Source organism: Dermacentor variabilis, chromosome 11 (genome assembly GCF_050947875.1).
Source record: "Dermacentor variabilis isolate Ectoservices chromosome 11, ASM5094787v1, whole genome shotgun sequence".
NCBI lineage: Eukaryota > Metazoa > Arthropoda > Arachnida > Ixodida > Ixodidae > Dermacentor > Dermacentor variabilis.
Genome location: NC_134578.1, coordinates 101,986,075 through 101,993,617, shown reverse-complemented (window position 1 = coordinate 101,993,617; position 7,543 = coordinate 101,986,075). Strand labels below are relative to the sequence as shown.

The window sequence follows — 7,543 nt, the reverse complement described above, 5'->3', positions numbered from 1 at the left end:
GCGCATAGGTATGACCGTATGGCCACGGTTTGGCTCAATGCATATAGCAAAAGCAAACATTGATAAAGGTACGCGTCTGTAATCCAAAATGACGTACAATTTTCATGGCGTCCCTATCGGATGGTGTCAAAATATTTGAGCTGCATACCCACACTGCCGTAGCGCTTCCTGGTTGCAGCGCTGGTCCTCCGTGCAGGCCCATGCACAGAACTATCTTTCATCCCCGAATTTCTGCATGCTTATCTGCAGTATTTTTCGTGCAAACAATTATTTTAGGTACCGCCACACTACAGATGTGCGCTGACGTTTCACACCCACATTCAAAAGCCATTGCGAAAACCTCACCATAAAATCATTGGGTCCTTCCACACGCTCCATAACGATTCATAATCGCAGAGTGTAAAAATGTTTTTGAAATTATTATGTTCCCAAAAACTTTTATTTACAGATGAGTAGGTCATGCCCACCTGGTATTTTTTACAGGATCCTCAACTGGTATCTTTTACAGGGCCCTATACCTGTTGTTAAATCAAAATCATTCTATGTATATAGAAGGATTTTCATTTAACCTAGACCCTAAGTGGCCCCATCAAAAAATAAGTTTAATTTCCCGACGTTTTGGAAGCAGCGCGGCTCCTTCTTGAAGGGTGAGTGACGACGGCGATGTCGAGGCGCCAATTGAATTTTTCATTGTCCATGTGGGGAAGAGTCTGGAAGAGAGGAGTGGATGAGTGTTTGTACAATTTTTCTTGGCTACTAGAGAGCAGTATGCCAGGTGGTGCGTGATATGATTCTGCGCTTACACCGTGAATATAACCTAATACAGGCTTCCTTTGGAATAGTTTAAGCCTTCGTATTTTGCTGGTCTCGGTTGTGAGAATATCAATTTTTTTGTAGGCAATTTGAAACCCTCTTCCCTCCCAAGCCGGACACTCCTAAGACACGGTCCATAATATTACCTTCCCATCAACTAAAATTTGCTCCGCTCCGGCCTTTCCACCTCCTGGACTAAGAAATCTTAAAAGTTGCGCTTCCACATCCACGTCGTCAATCCCCCCACAGAGCACCTGAGCTAATGGCTTCGAAACGTAATGAAAAAATTTGGCAGTGGTTAACACGGCGATGCCAGGACATACGTAGCGAAAGCTAAGGCATAGCATGGTGAGCATTGGTTAATCTTGATTGCAAATCCCGGTTATTATGTTTGTCTAGCTATGTTACGGCGTTCAGCCAGTAGTTCGGCGCGCTGTTCGTCTGTTTCCTGGGCGATTTGTTTCCTCTTCATCTCGTTCCCATGTCGATTCCAGGCCTCCTCCTGCTTATCAGAATTGTCGCCGTCCGTACCGCCGCCTCAGTTGTAGTTGCGGCGCACGCAAGCTCTCCTTTTCAATCCGCCGACATTGTTATCAGGCATGCGACGCAGCTGGCGAAGCGAGCGGAGGCGGGAGCAACGACGAGGAACGCGGTGTGATGGCATGTGCCTCCTCGGAACCCGGCCACGGCGAAATTGCAAGTGCGCGGCCAGTAAAGCTTTCGCTTTAATAAACTTCCTTTTCGGTTGGTATTGGAAGCACAATGCCGCCAGTAAATCTGCCTATTAGTCTGTGATGTCAATATTAGCCCTATTCCTTCTTTGCGGATAGCAGAGCCGGGTAGCGCCCACATTTGTCTGTTGTTCAGGCATGGGTCAATTAATTCTGCCCTTTCCTTCTTTCTTTCTTGCAACAGCCACAAGAGCAGTCGCTTTTCCTGCTACCAGGCTTCACCTCACGCGGATCTGTGTACATGTACGGAATGGCCAAGAATGACAAAGGAAGATCTTATGGTCCTGTTTTGGTTCTGTTAGCCCCGAGAACGAACTACAGGGGCGCAGCGAACGCCGCTCGCGTGACGTCAGGGCACGGACTCGCGCCTGTCGTCTGCTATAGTTCGGGTACAGTAAGTATAGTAGGGGTGGTGTCAGGGTGCTTTCTGCGGTGTTTTCGTTTGTTCGCCCTCGTTCTCTCTGCTTGTATACTTATGGCGGTTGCCTCAAATATGTTTTTACGACATCTTAATTTGCGAAAATTTATTCAAAGAGCTAATTTCTTAGACGACAATGCAGCTCTCAAAGGCAACGCTGCAGTGCCAACCGAAGGAGCGCAGACCAGCCCATTGCGGTTTCTTCATGCGCGGATCCAGAACCGCAAGAACATAGCATGTATGAACTGAGTTATGATACCATACCTGCAGCGGTGCAACAAGTATGTCACAAACGCTGACTATATATGACAACTGCAAAAGTTACGTTGATTTTAATCCGCTAAATTAGGTTTGCTCACGACGAGTGGTTAATGGTATATATCGAATTTTCGCATTTCTTCGCAGAAACGCTCGACAGTAACTCGAAGACTTAACACTGCAGTTTAGATTCTACAATCACCACTTGCTTCTTTATCTGCTTCTCAAAATTAGACCGTTCTTCACGTGTTTAATTTAACTGGCGGTAATTTGAAGTAAAGGCAATGAAAGCTTGCAGCTATTTGCAGAATACGAGAAGGAATGTATCAATATATATTCCCTTTTCCGTGCTGCATGTTCAACTCACTTGAGAAATTGATTGGTGTTGTTCCTTGAGGAATATACATGTCGAATCTGTTTTGCGAACTGACACAAGCTGCTCGCTACAAAGTTTTTTATTGAAATATGCCTTTTGGACCGTATGGTTGCAGCCAGACAGAAGTCGAGGCGTCAATCATTCGTAGTATGGGAGATATTGGATATAATTCCCCTTTGGAGGTTCAAAAATCGTGAAATGTGTAAGGCTTGTGGTGTTTTTTTATGAAGGTTAGCGAGGTTCTCTTTTATGTACCGACGAAACGAATAGGTCTCCGTTTGTATAATTAAACAACGCTGGATCGAGCCATGGTGAGGCAGAAGGTGCTTGAATTTTCCTTTTCTAGGCAATATAAGCTGCGCTGTAGTACCTCGAGAGTGCTTTAGGCATTCCAATTGGCGCTGTAAATAATGCTTTATGGTTTCAATACGAAGTTCTAGTGAACTGATGGGTTTCGCGAAGAATGGGTGCCTGCCATACCGACAGCAGTGTGCTACCGTTGCATTAGGGGTGTGCCATATTGTCGAAAAAGGCTACTGAGGTCCACCATGAAACATTTATTACATCGCTTGCAATTTATTGGCCGTCGATCTTAGCCACGAAACTTTTCTCTGAGGTGATTGCTACTATGGTATTTGTGAACTGGCTTCTCTACATGACGCGCCGTCGTGTTAGCAGCCATGAGCAATTGGTTTTTTAGGGGCCTGTTTCAGAGAGGGATAATAGTAGTAGCAAACATTTTCATAAGAAATGCGCGCCTCTTTCTTTTACGCATTAATAAATGGCCATGCTTGACTAGAACAGCTCACCAAAGTAATAAGAATCATGATGACAGCTTCGCTGGACAGTGGCTTTCTAACACGGATAACATGTTCACGCCAATTATTAAGTTTTTTTCCGTGTAAAATGCAATGTCTCTCATAGCTAAATACTAAGGGAATGTTAAGTGTTTATCGAAGAATCATACACAACTTCGCGCGTTGAATTTGCCATAAACTGAACGAATGTCGTTTGGCTCACGAGCCGGATGCTCTGAATATTAAGGCAGCGTCGCGTTTAGACAGATCGGTATTCGCGAGAAAGAAGGTTAAAAAGAGAAAACACAAAAAGCGATGCTCTGCCCGCAACGCTGCATTGTTTTGCGACAAACGTGCTACATTGTAGACCACGTGCATGCAATAGTCAAGCGTCGCGACAGGCTGTTTCGTGCTGTCGTGTCGTAGTGATTAGCAACCACACGGACGCGGCAATGAGAAAAACAATAACAAGAAACCACAAATGTCACACGAGGTCAATATTTCAGGCAAGATATATAGATCTATTGTTCATTCCAGTTATCCTGAGTGCAAATCGGCCACCATGCTGCCAACATGAAATATCGTGGGGCCATACACTCTTAGGCAAAGTTACACCCTTTGGCTTGCCCCTTCTGCCACACAACAATAATTGTTATCTGCCTTGATGCGTTTCCTTTCTTTAACGCTGCGAGCCCGGTACTTTCCAGTAACGAACGGCACGCGCGTTATCAGCATACAACAGTTTACACCCTTTGGAGTGCCCCTTCTGATAACGCACGTGCCGTTCGTTACTGGAAACTTCCGGGCTCGCAGCGTTAAATAAAGGAAACGCATCAAGGCAGATAGCGATTATTGTTGCGTGGCAGAAGGGGCAAGCCAAAGGGTGTAACCTTGCCTAAGAGTGTACGGAGAGCAAACATCCAAGCATTATCGCACCTCTTGGTGTCGTCACATGCCTAAAAGCGTCAAAACAAACTGATCTCAACAGTGACGACTATAAACAACGCTTCCACTTTGGCCTCTGCTTAGTGTGAGACGAAGCGACAGTTTATTTTGACTTACGTTTCGCTGTGACCACCAAAAGCGAGTTGTAAGACCCAGTCCAGATCGAACCAGGCGGACCAGGGTGGGCTGTTTGCTGATATGTTGTTGCACAATAATCCTATCCACGTGCCTCTTATAGCGGTTGCTGAAAATAGCGTGCATGTGCTTCATTGAACCTTTTAAACAATATAGGGATCCTCATATGACGATGTAGGAGTAGGTGTTCCATGAGTCTCAGTGGGAGCGTTTCCAATAGGTATATGAATAGAGTAAACCTATTCTGTCGCCAGAATTTGCTGCCTAAAATATTGCGTGTCCTAAATGAATCTGCCATCACACAGGACGCCGGCGAGGAAGCCAGGCTGGTCAGTAGGCAAGGCACAAGTGTTTGAATGCAGCTGCGCTGTCATTAAAATGCATCAAAAAGAACGGTCATTTGAGCTGCATTACCAAGAAAAGTGCAATAAGTAACTAAGTCAAGATTGGAGTAAAGGCCTGCATATCTGGCGCATCCCAAACTGAACATTTCATATTTCCCATTCAGAAGAATGCCAGTCACACGGGTACTTTAAAAGTCCTTTGCACCAAAAATTCTTTACTTCAAGGAATGATGCGCGCTTTCACACGGGTGCATCAGAGGACACCTCGAAGAAGCCAGCATTTAGTCAAAGTTGTCCACGTTTGTCGTTTGCACTCTCAAAGGGGTACTTGCACTTATAGAGGGGGACCGAGACAAGACAAAAATTTGTATGTATATATGGAACTTCATTTGTTACCGGTTAAATTAAAACAAGTTTCATAGTATTATAAAAGTTCCAAAGCACGAACGCTTTCGTGACAGCGAAAATGGTCAGCATACATGCAAGCACTTTCGAAGCTCTTGGTAACGTCACAGGCTTAAAAGTGTCAAAACAAACTGATCTCAACAATCACGACTACACAACGCTTCCAGTTTGGCCTCTGCTTGAGATGAGACAAAGTGACGGTTTATATTGAATTACGTTTCGCTGTCACCCCGGAAAGCGAGTTGTAAGAACGAATTCAGATCGAAGCGGGCGGACAAGGGGGGAGTGTTTGCTTATTTGCTGTTGTGCAATAACTTTATGGACGAGCCACTTGTCGCCGCTGGTCGAAAATCGTGAGTATGTGCTTCAACATTTCAAGCACTATATAAAAATCTCCAAATGACGATGTAGAAGTGGGTACTCCATGAGTCTGAAAGGGAGCGTTTCCAATAGGATAACGAAAGAGGAAACCGATTCTATTGCTAGAATAAGCTGTCTATATATTGCGTGCCCTAAATGAATCCAGCATTACACAGGACGCGGTGGCAAGGAAGCCAGGCTGGTCAGTAGCCAAAGCACAAGTGTTTGTGCAGATGCACTGTCATTTAATATGCATCAAAGATAACGGTCATTTGAGCTGCATTACCAAACAAACTACACAAAGGAACTAAGTTAAGATTGGAGATGCCCGGATATTTAGCACATTGCCTAATAAAGATTTATTATATTCCACCCAGAAGAGTGTTATGCACCTGTCACACGGGTACTTTCAAAGGCCTCTTCACCAAAGATTCTTTACTTGAAGGAATGACTCGCGGTTTCACGCGGGTGCATCAAAGGGGACCTGGAGGAAGCGAGCTCTGAGTCAAATATGTCCACGTCTGTCGTTTGCAATCTGAAAGGGGCACTCTTGCCCCTATATATAGAGGGCGTCCGACACAAGACAAAAATTTGTGTATAAATGCGGAAGTTCACTTGTCACCTCTTAAATTAAAGCAAGTTCCATTGTATAATAACAGTTTTTAAGCACAAACGCTTTCGTGACACCGGTAATCTCAACCAACCACCAGTATAGAGAGCAGAGCATCGTAAGAGAAGCGTTAAAACTTTCGTTGAATTTTGGGGCTGTATGTCCCAATATCACAATTGGATTACCTGGCTCGCGGTACACTCTAAACACAGTAACCTATAATGTAACTTTTGGGCGCCAGTAACTTATGAAATAAAGGTTACAAGTGGTTTGTTTTCTTGTTTTTTATATTTTTGTGTCTTCTAAAGGTTACAGCATACAACATGCAAGCAATCTATAGGTTACCATCACAAATGACGCCATGTAACCTTTGCGCCGTAACCTATGAGCAGCGCTGCAACTTATGTTTCTAGAAGCAAGGAGCTGCGCATGCGTAGAGAGGACGTTTCTTGCTTGAAGTGCGCAAATATATTTATTTCAGAGGCAGCGCGGGTGTGGTTTTGGCTATAGGATAAATGTTATTATACTACAAATTCTTTGTGACAATCTGCCGCATGAGCTCAGTACTGTCGTTTTGGATGGCAGTTACAAGCAGACTTGCGCCTGATTAAAAGTCTGACTTCTGCGTCGAAAGAAGCTGTGACATGCAACGCAATGGCAGTATATTGCGGCTCAGTATGATAGAGCACAGCTTGATTATTCGATCCGTAAGTGAGTTGTAAAACGAGGTCCATATGCTATTTATTCTAAGCCCGCTCTCACTGCAGGACGAGATGATTTACCTTGCAAATAAATTTCATTTTTGCAGGAAGAAAAACTAGCACATAGGGCAGAGTCACAGTAGATAGATAAGACGACGACAAAAACAAACCGTCGTTCTGTTTTGCTATAGTGTGTCTCCGTCTTCTGCGCTGGTTTATATTCCTACAAATATGCACCAACTCGTTCAGCTCTCCACTTTAATTGACGTAAAATCGCAATTCATTCACTTAACACGTGATATCCTGGCATGACATAATACAGCTTTTGTGTCTCTTCGCCATGTAAGCCGAAATGCATCGCACCACCATCGCAGTTAACGTTCTAATAGCACAGAAGGAGAAAGTCAGCACCTGAGAGGGTGGCAGAAAATGCAACCGGATGTGCGAGGCCGAGTGCGCCACTTGAAGGGCTGTTTTGTTACATTCCGTCGGCTCTTCCAATATTTGAGTCGACATAGCGAGTCGGAATTAAGCTAAAATCTGAACAGCAAGCACGCGAGAAACGGGTAACTGTAAGGAAAGGTGCTCAAAATATCCCACGACGGTCGCTCCGATGCGCGCTAGACGCGCATGCGCAAAGAAACCACGGA

At 44.6% G+C, this 7,543-nt stretch overlaps 1 long non-coding RNA gene across 1 annotated transcript; it reads right to left on the bottom strand.

Annotated features, from left to right (window-relative positions):
* Positions 1 to 438: 438 nt before the first annotated feature.
* LOC142563954 (uncharacterized) lies at positions 439 to 7,480 on the bottom strand. The gene is made up of 3 exons (XR_012824450.1): positions 7,305 to 7,480; positions 4,456 to 4,582; positions 439 to 710 (listed from the first exon to the last, which is right to left on the bottom strand). It is a non-coding gene; the product is annotated as an uncharacterized LOC142563954 (long non-coding RNA).
* Positions 7,481 to 7,543: the final 63 nt, after the last annotated feature.